Source organism: Vidua macroura, chromosome Z (assembly GCF_024509145.1).
Source record: "Vidua macroura isolate BioBank_ID:100142 chromosome Z, ASM2450914v1, whole genome shotgun sequence".
NCBI classification, from domain to species: Eukaryota; Metazoa; Chordata; class Aves; order Passeriformes; family Viduidae; genus Vidua; species Vidua macroura.
Window position 1 is genome coordinate 14,979,443 of NC_071611.1, and position 11,021 is coordinate 14,990,463.

Genomic DNA, 11,021 nt, shown 5'->3' on the forward strand with positions numbered 1-11,021 from the left:
TTTGAGAGTATCATTCAAAATAAATCCACACATTCACATAAATATTACAAGTTCCTACTTATTCAAAATTCCTTCTCTCAAATGAGATACCAACAAAACTCTTACAAGAATAAATTTGTATCTATTTTATAGTAGAAGCATTTCTTGCTGATGTGTCTGTTCCAAAGATAATTTCTATCTAAATAGTAAGAAAAGAGCAAAGAAAGGAATGGTGGAGTCATTTTAGAGTAGACAGTGTCACTTAGGAAGTTCAATCTCAGAACAACATTTGCTGTACCCTAGGTCATTTGAAAGAAAGATATGTTGTGAATACATAAAAATAATATCACAAAAATGAGAGTCCACATAAACACTCTCGAAGTGTCAAATATCTGTTATGTTTACACTATGAAGGTAAAATTACTAAGGAGTTTTTTATCAGCCTCTTATTTGTTTTTGCATTATAGATCTATTCCCTAAGAGCAAGAAAATTGGCAAAGATCCCTCATCAGTTACAGTCATGGACAGAACAGACTCAGCTTAGGGAAATAAATTGAATTTATTACAATCAAATGAGAGTAGGATGAAAAGAAATAAAACCAAATCTTAAAACCACCTTCCCACCACCCTGCCCTTTCCAGCAGCCTTACCTTTATTCCCAGTTCTTCACCTCCTCCCCAGGCAGTGCAGGGACGTAGGGACTGGGGTTATGGTCAGTTCATCGCATGTTGCCCCTGCTGCTTCCTCTTCCTCAAGGGGAGGACTACTCACGCTCTTCCTCTGCTGCAGTGTAGGGCTCCTCCCACAGGTGACAGTCTTGCATGAATTCCTCTAATGTGTGTCCTTCCCATGGGCTGCAATTCTTCATTAACTACTCCAGTGTGAGTGCCTTCCATGGTGTGAAGCCCCTTTGGAACTCTCCAGTGTGGATACTCTGTGGGGTCCCAAATCCTGCCTGCTCTTCTCCATGGGGTCACAATCACCTTCAAACATCCATCTGCTCCAGTATGGGGTCCTCCATGGGCTCCAGGTGGATCTCTGCTCCACATGGACCTCCATGGGCTGCAGAGGACATCCTGCCTCATTGTGGTCTTCACCATGGGTTGCAGGGTAATCTGTGTGCTGGTGCCTGGAAGACGTTCTCCCCCTCCTTCTTCAGTGACCTCACTGTCTGCAGAGCCATTTCTGTCACATAGTCTCACTCTCTTCTCTTTCTGCCACTTGCTTCTCTGCAGTAACTTTTTCCTCTTCTTGAACACATTAGCCCAGAGCCATTACCATGACTGCTGATGGGCTCCGCTTTGGCTATCCACAAGTCCATCTTGGAGCTGGCTGGCATCAGCTTTGTCAGATATGGGGGAAGCTTTTGGCACCTTCTCAAAGAAGCTGCCCCTGCAGCCCCATCGCTACCAAAATCTTGCTATGCAAACCCAATACATTAGTTGTGCCAGTTGCTTATTCATTTCAGTTAAATAATTTAATCATTGTCAAAGTCAAACTAGAAAGTGAATCCTAATACTCTGAGAATATAGCAGCAGCAGAACTCTTGCTTGTAGCATTTTTTTTTCACTTGGGTTAATGAATGTTCAATCTTTTGTACTAAAGTAAGTTAAATGTCATAAGTTTCAAACATTATTTTCAATTCGCCACATAAAATGTAGGGTACTCCTTGCTATCTTCTCTTTGCCATATTAGCATCTTCAGAACACAGGTAGAACCTGTAACTGTTCTACCGAGAAACAAACAAAAGCCAGCACCTTCTTTTCATTTTTCTGTCCTTACCACCCAGGATTCATTGCTTCTTGGCATCTCTCTGTCCTCACTGCATGGTGATTTGATGCCAGGGTAGTCTCTTTTCTATTCAGCTGTCATTCTTCTAACCACTGCCAAGATCTATTCCCCTAATACTTTTGAAATTAAGACAATGGAGTCCGTGAAAACCTTGCTAAGTCTGTACCATGTGCAACACCATCCAGCATGGACAGTAAAGGAGAAGACTGTGGACTAACTTAGGGACTATCAGTTGTATTATAGAGGTCAATAGGCTGTAGGACCAGAAGGACAGAAGTTGTCCTTGCACCACATATCACACACTGTTCGGGTAAGCAGACTTTCCCTCAGATGAAAACCTGGTGTCTTATTCTATATATTTCTGTCATCTTGGCTTTTACAACTAATTAAGAAACTATATTCCTGAAAGGTGGGAAGGTGCAAGTTGGCCAATTTATTATTTAGACAGATTTCTCTAAAGGAGGTAAGTCCAGGACAGAGAAAATCTGTGCGCAAAGTTGTCCAGAAGACTGGACAACTGAAGTTTCTTCATGTTGGTTACACCAGTACAGTGCAAACTATTTGGAGATATCAGTTGCATAAAGCTTGGTATGGTCATCAGAGTTTAAAACCAATATAGGCAGACAAGAGAGACAGGAATAAAGACAGGAAAATGTCCAGTTAATTGGATTTTTATTTTTTTTTTTATCTTGACCAATAATAAAAGCCGGTGAGAAAATGTATTTGGTTTGTAGAACCATAAAAGCTTAAAATTAGGGATAATCTTCTTTTGATATATTCAACAACATGTTTTGGTGTGGGAACTGATAAGTGAGAGTGGGAAGAAAATAGGATGTTAGGAAAACATTGGAAACTAGCTGGAGAAAATTAAACAAGAGAAAAATCAAGTGTTGTTTTTGGGGTTTTTTTGGGGTTTTTTTTTTGGGTTGTTTTGTTTTGTTTTGTTTTGTTTTGTTTTGTTTTGTTTTTTTCTGACATCTTCAGCACGGGATGGATAGAGACAAAGTTACCAGTTAAGGACAAAGTTGTCAGGCTAAAGTGTCTGAAGTGAAAAGTCTAAACCAATATTTACACAACTCAGTGAGTGATCTGGATTTCAGAGACACTATGTCTCTTCAGCTCACGCTGACATAGTATTTATCACCTGAGAGTGTCATTAGATGCCTGAATGTGAGTTATAACTATAAAATGTAAATGAGATGCCTGAGGTTTGCCAAAGTGTCAATAGAATTTCATCATCATGTTAAAATCAAATGTTTTACAGACACAATGGCAAGCATATAAAAAGTATAACAACTTAAATTCTTAACTATTTAAGATTTCTTGCAATAAAGTACCTTTCTTAGAAGTCATGTTCTTGTCACAGGATGTGCAGAAACAAAAGTTACAATAAAAATAAGTTTTTATTCTTTCTAAAAAAGTTTCACCCTCTTTGTAATTTTGTTTCCAATTTGATGCTTCAGAGGTATATTGGTTTTAAAAGAGAAAGGTATTTTCTTAAAGGCATTTTTAATTACATTAATCAGAGACAGAATTACACTGAACTGATCAGAGATTTTTGAATACATTCAGCTTTAACACTGCTAAGGAAAGTGAAAGCTGTAAATAAATTAACATACCTTAGGGAATTACTATTCTCTGAGCAGTGGGAGATTGTTAGTGGGAAGCATTGATTTTGTTTGACTTCTCTGTGGCTCAAAATGAGATTGACCCCAGAAAGTTGTTTTGGAAGAGTTCACAGCCACTGACCACTGTGAATGCAAAATTTCCACTTCTACCTTCAAAGCAAGTTAAATCTATTTTAGTGATTGATCTGATTGTCCAAGCAAATAATCACTATTAGTTCTAGACAAGTTCACTGGCTTTCTGTTTCCAAAGGGTGTGAGAGGTAACTTCAGCGGTTCTATAATGATTAAGCAAGTATGTTTAATTGTTTTTATCATATAAATGATAGACAACTCTTTTTTAATCAGTCACCTTGACTAAGGTATAGTAACACTTCCTACTGACTTCAGTTGAGCTATATAACCCCACACCAACTCTGAATTCAACCCCTTTTTCTCAGACATCAATTGATCTTTTGGGTTCATAGTTTTATGTTGACAGAAAGATACACCAATGAAGAGGGAATTATCACGGGGCAGTCTCCCAAAAGTTTGTTGAACGATGTTTATATTCTGAAGATGTTTATGCCAGGTTATCTGCTATTGCATCTTTGTTGTTGAGAAGTTTTGTAAAAGGTTCCATGGATCTGAATCATTAAGAAAAAGATGGATTTACATTTCTCTGGGGGGTATTTTACAAAGATGTGCCAGAGCTCATGATTTGCATATAGAAAATTAGAAAATTTTAAAATTAATTTTGAAAAGAGGAAGGCAATGTAACAATACACAAGTGGAAAAACACATTGATCCAGCCTGCTAGACTAATGTCCTGTCTTGCTTAGATGTGCCCTTTGTCAGTTTAGGGAATTGTTTACTTCTTTAGTTCTAAGCAGCTGTCCATGTGTTTTAGCTGGTAATAACTAACAGAAATGCTTCTGTTGGGAGAGTGTTAGCTCTGAAGGACAGTCTAGTGAATGTGTGTGGTAGCAGTAGAGATGATCAGGAACATTTTTTTACAGATTTTTTTGCCCACTGCTTTAGTAGTTTTAGTTTTTGGTTTTAAGTAGTTTTTGTTGTTGTATTAGCAAGACCAAAATGGTGCAAAAATATTTTCCCTAGTGCATGCTTTAGAATTGCCAGAACAACTTTCTTATCACTAGTTTAGTGAAGCAAGGCAATTTCTCCCTCAAGAGACTGAACTCTATTTCTCAGTAGATCTCCCAAGCCTGGAGGCCCAGACAGTGAGACCAGATGGTCCTATGTTTGTTTAGTGTCTTTTTCACAAAGTGTAGGCAAGGGCCCAGTTCTACTTATGTTTGCATCTCAAAAGCTTTCTGGGGTTGGTGACTTAACCAGCACACTGAATTCCTTGTGCCTGTGTGCCTTCCTGGAGTGCTGAAAGCTCTTGCTGTTGTGCACTGAGCTACCTGGCAGTAGCTCCTCAGCAGTTCACAAAGCAGCATTCTTTCAATATCTGGGTCTTGAATTCCTTCCCAAAACCTTCAAAGGAGGTAGCAATTACTGTGACAGCAATGCTTGATTGGTGATAGTCAGGACAGAACAGCTTTGTGGGTTTATAACCCTCTGTAGGAAACACTAAAGCATAATAATTCTCAGCCACCACACCCTTGGGGATATATTCACCCAAGAGCAAAAAGTTGGAAGGCTCCAGTATTGTAACTAATTCTCTGTTCCATCTAGCTCTTTAAGGCCAGAATAGGAAAATATTCTCCAGGTTTCCTATAATAGGGGCCCAAACCAGCATGATCGAGTGAGCATTCAGAAAATATTGAGGAAAAATTATCAATAAAACAAAAAAAAACAAATAAATAATAAATAAAACCTCCAAGCAAGCAAGCAAATAGAAAAGCCCCCCACAAAATAAAGAAAAAATTCCCACCACAACTAACCAACGAAATAAAAATTCTGAAACAGAATTGAAAGGGCTGACATGACATGGATTGCAGACTAGAGGAAAAATATGACAACATAATTTATTAGATAGAGAAAGGGACAAGGAGGTCACAAGCACTCGCACTAGGTGTACTTTGTGTTCAAAAATACTTGGGCAATGTTAACAGACAGGTTCAGATGTTGGTCCCATTTTGTTTTAGCTGTTAAAACCATATGCACAATGTGTTTCTGTGTACTGTCATAAGTCAGCTAAAACATGTGTAAACATATGCTACGTCAGTCATTAAGGAGAAGGGTATAATTACACTTTTAAAAGTGGCAAAGCATTTTGAAAGTAGCATATAATTTTCCAGAGTGGGAACCTTTATGAAATATATCTTTCCCTGAGTGTTTATACAGCCTGACATCTCTGGGTTTTTTCATATCAAGAGCCCTACTGTGAACAAGCAGGCTTCAGACAAAGAAGGCAATTTGTTCTTTAGCTGCCATTTCAGTGAAAGGGAGAGGCAGCAAGAGAGAGGGTGAGAAAGAGAGAGAAGAGAGAGAAGGGCACATCATGTTACTGCACACAGTTCAGAAATAGACGGGGTCTGGCAAAATTACCCTGGAAGGACTGTTAGAGGTACCTAGTATCAGGGTGCTGCTTTCACTGCTGCTGGATTAAAATCTTTTTATCTTTGATAGAGTCAAAGAAGGGTATAAAGTTTTACTTTTAATCAAATTAAACAGTCTCACTGCTCACTTGGAAGCAATTGCATCATGTAGTCATAGTGGGAAATAGGCAGAGCAGGAAGATGCCAAGATCCTACCAAATGCTCTTTTCCTTCTTTTAGTACAATCCCTACATTTGAGAGATATGCAGACCTGGCCTAAATATGTTTAAAAATCTGAATACCTTTCTTCAATTAATTTTGTAATTTTTATTTGGTATTTTTTTAAAAAAAAGTTAGCTTAAATGCTTTTAAATTTCTGAAAAAAACAAAGACTGTATATCATTCTGCCTACTAAGTCCAGATGAGCCATCAGGCTATTTTGTCTTAGCAAGTTACCACTCATGAGCTGAGTATTATGATAATAATTTCTTCACTCATGTAATAACTTCAATGACTGCAATACAGTGAGATCTCAACCCACAGTAATAGAGAAAAAGTAACACTTCCTAGTACTTGCAAGAGACCAAACCCATATACAAAGTGCCTCATTCAGCTGACATACATCTGAAAGAAATTATGAGATTATAAAATTACTATCAGCGAACATTGACACAAACAATGCTAGGATGAATCCCAATGTTCCCTCTCTTTCTAAATATTATATTTGCCCCAACAGTTTAGTATACAGAAGGAAGAAAATATATGTTCAATTCATGTTTTGTGAAAATATGGTGGCCCACATCTCTTTCTCACCATCTGTGTTGGTCACAAAAGCTCTACTTCAGGTTTATTTATGTCTGCCTGCACAAGCAATGAAATCTATATAGAAGACACATAAAAGTAAATATAGAATAAACATATAGAAAGTCACCTTGATTTACAGTAAAAAAACAGAACAAAACAACCAAACGCCAAAACTTTTAAAGTTAAGAGATATCTGAAAGTATTAGATATTTATGCTTTCTTGTGAAATGTGAAGAGAGTTCCCTGAACTTGGGTCCACAGAGCTTTCTTATTACTACTTATTCACCAAACTGAACACAAAGACAGATATTGCTGCAATTTTGTAAAACTCACCAGAGAGTCCGCTCAGTTTTCAGTGTCCAGTTCTGTTCCTGACAATTTCAGCTGTCTTGGAGGTTGAGGCTGGTAAATTTGATAATCTGTGACCTAGGGACCCTGTTTTACAATCTCATTTTCATTTCTTTCCTCGAATTCCTGCAAATAGTCTGACTTTCTGAGAATCTTTTTCTATAGTGCTAGAAGAATTTGCCCAAATTTCCAAGAGTGTATAGAAATGTTCCAAAGTACAGAAAGTCAAGTAAAAAATAAAATTGTTTTTAATGCCATGTAATGGTAATTTCAAGGCAAGCTTATATCCACCACACTCATTGTGTAACTATGTTAACTGTTGTTTAGCTTGAATTTATTTCTCTATCACACTCCTTTGATTTTTTTTCCTATTTACCTTATAGCAATTTTTGGTTTTAGTTTTGCTCTTGACTTATGCCAAAGATTCACTCAGTATGGCTGAACACATGGGATACATGCATATTGAAATGTGTTGAAGTTTGTATTGCATTGCATAGGGCAAAGATTTGGATCACAGATAACAAGATTGTGTAGAAAGAATAATGCAAATTTCAGTTTTGTCAGGGGAGAAACGAGTATTTTCATGTATAAAACCTGTAGCTCTCTAATCCACACCATCTCTTATTATTCAGTATGCAGGTCTGAGTCCAATAAAAATCCAGCACTTGTGCTTAAATTCAATCCTGATGATTTATCTGAATGAATTTAGCTACATTATTCCTACAATCTCTGGCAGATTAGGAATTTCTGTCACAGAACATTCAAAGTTCCCAGTCAAAACAAGACTGAGCAGTGGGAAAATAGTCACTTGAATGTTTCTTCTGATCATCTACTTGAAAAAATTAATTATAAAAACCCTATAGACAACAAGAGAAGTCCTAGAGACCCTCATGCTGGGAGTGAGATTGACAAATGGAGTGATATAGTCTGACAGATAATTTCTTAGGACTGAGTTGAACAGCAGTATTGCAATATGTATTGGATAGGATGCTACAACAGATTTTTCTTAAACTGGTTTTTTACTCTGTCCTTACCAAACTGCACCTGTTGGTTTTCATCACTAATATTGATCCTGCCATAGACAAAGCCAAAAATGTTGTAGCAACTGAGAACAAATTAATAGAAGCTTATATGCCTGAATAGAGATTTTTTTCCTCCAGTTATCACCACCAAGACAAATTTAGCACATTATTTCCACTGTCTGTTCAATATAGTTTCTAAGCTTGTTAGTCTTTAGTTTTTTAGCATAACAAAGTCCAATTTTATTACTATAATAAAAATAATTTAAGTTGTTATTAGTAGCAGAAAGTAAATTTAAATTTAGAATCTAGGGAGCTGGACTCAGTGACCCTTATAGTTGCTTTCCAACTTGAGATCGTCAATGATTCTGTGATCTTAATTTTCTAATTACCTTCATTTCAATGGAGATCAAATGATTGGTTTACAAAATTTTAAATATTTTTATTGTTTTAGATATTTCCATTTGTAACAAATAATGATGGGCACAGCGTTGAGCTCACAGACAATGATGTCTTTTGAACTGACTGTTAGGACTCAGTGTCATTCTGGGTAATTCTCTGAAAATGTCAATTCAGTGCTCTGCAGCAATCAAATAAGCAAATATGACTTTGGGACTATTAGGACATGAACATGAAAATGAAAAACATTTTTATAAGTCTTTGGCAAGGTCACATTTTTATTGTAGAGTGGTTCTGGTCCTATAGCCCTCCTTAAAAGTAGATAGCAGAACAGAAAATGATATAAAATGCACTAAAGGTGATGAAAGATAGGTATCCCTATGATATAAAATAGGTATAGTGGGCCATTTATGAAAGAATTCAGTAGGATAAACATTATTATAAAGGTTGATAAAATTAATACATGGAGAATAAAACAAAAAAATGATTATTTATTATACTACCATTACAGCTACCAAAACAAAAATATTCTACTTTTCTACCAAAACCAAAATATTCTACTTTTCTTTCATTCCTAAAGTTTTAATAGTCCTCCCTTTCCCAGCTTAACGTGTCACATACACTGGTATATGTATTCTATCTATCAGATTGCTCCCATGGTTGCAGTGACTATATGTGAATGCTTGTTTGAGAGGGTTTTTTTCATGACAAGTTGAAGGCCCCAAGTCAATGTGATTTTGATCTCATCTTTAAAAGGTAACTGTAGTAATAAAAAGAAATGTAGTGATGAGGTTAAGTAGTGCCATCTAAACTGTTAAACTAGGCTGTTATTTCTTCTTTAAATCCTGATTACTTGCCATGCAGCTACACCAGAATTTTCCTAGATCATTATTTATTTGCCATTGGAAAATTTGTCGACAGACATCCTGTAAAAAGGAACCAAAGTTTGAAGCTAATCTCTGGATCTCCTGTGTGCAAAGGTCACTTGCCTTAACAGGGCAAACCAGCAATGGCAGCTGCCTCACACTGGTGAAGCAATAGCATTCATTTGAAAGATGACTAAGCAGATAAGAGATTCTAAATAACAGAGATGTAGCCAAACTGCAACTAAAAATAACAGCAAATTGTCTAATTTTTCTTACCTGGTTTCCTCAGATGTAACTAGCTTTGGAGCATCACTTCAGCACTGCAGTATCTTAACTCATTGTACATTAAATGGTATGATGAACACCTAGCATGTTCTTTTATTTTTCATCTCCTTCTCAGAATAAAAATTGCATGTCCATTATCTTGTAATTTATTCTATTTTTGGGTTTAGTATCTTGTAGTAATAAATTTTAAACATTAAGAGGTAGAAACCCTACTCTTATCTCCTCTCCAACCAACATTTTTGGCTCATCTTCACCACTGGCCCTGCCCAATACAGGGCTGTACAGGACCTGGAGATTTATACTTTCACAGCAGTAAAACTAGAGGTCAAGGACCAGGGATTTATATTACAGGTAATGCTTTTTGGATGTTCCAAGATCACTATTGTACATGTTATAATTTGTTATTGCGGCATTGCAGCAGTGGCTTACCAAGCTGCTGGTGTTATTCTGGGAAGGAAGGAAAGAGAGAGTGGCTCTCAATGGCACAGTTAGAGTTTCTATTCCTCCAGTAATGGACTGGTCGCATGCTGCTCTCCACAAGAGGCAATGCTGTCCAGGCACAGACACAAGATGTGAGGCCACCTATAGAGTATCTATGAGAAGTTAAACAGAAATATCTTTGCATATATTTTCTAATTTTTGGGTCTTCCTCTTGCTACTTGAGCAGAGTCAAAAGCAGAGCAAACCATTTCTCTATCTCTTTTGTGCATTACTCTAAGACTTACTATTTGTCTTTGTTGGAAGGGTGTTGATGCAAGTCCGGTGAATATATTAAATCATAACACAAATAATATCACTGTAGCCCAATCACAAAAGCCAAGAAAAATGTTCTGCTAAAGCATTAGTTTTAAACCAGCTTGCCTTACAGAGAAAATGTCATCCTGGATTCACAAGTGTTGCCTGAATTACCATGGTTTTCTCCTTTCTTTTCTTTCTGGTCTTCATAATACAACTTATATAATTGAAAATAGAAAAAAAAAATAATAAAAAAGGAATGCTGGGGACCTCAAAGCAGTTATTAGCGATGCTCAAAGAGGCAGATATTATTTCTTTTCAAACCAGGAAGTACAAACTGTGAAAAAAGCCCTCCATTGGGGAGGGCGTTGTCTCTTGGTCATGGGAGATCCCAGAACATGTGAATAAGCCATAAGTAGTTCCTTTGTCTCCAGCAGACAGTGGGAGGAGGTGAGCACACTGTTTTTCTCTCACATTGTGCCCAAATGTCATGTGGATTCTTAGAGGCAGTAGATGGTAACTCCCCAAGTTCCTATATCAGCTGTTAGAGTCCTGGCTAGAGAACCAAAAGGGATCTGTGACTTAGTACTTTATTCCACATTTAGTGCTGGAAACATAGACACAGGACAGTAGAAAAGCCCTCCTGGAATACCACTATGGATCTTGCTACCATGGGCAATTATG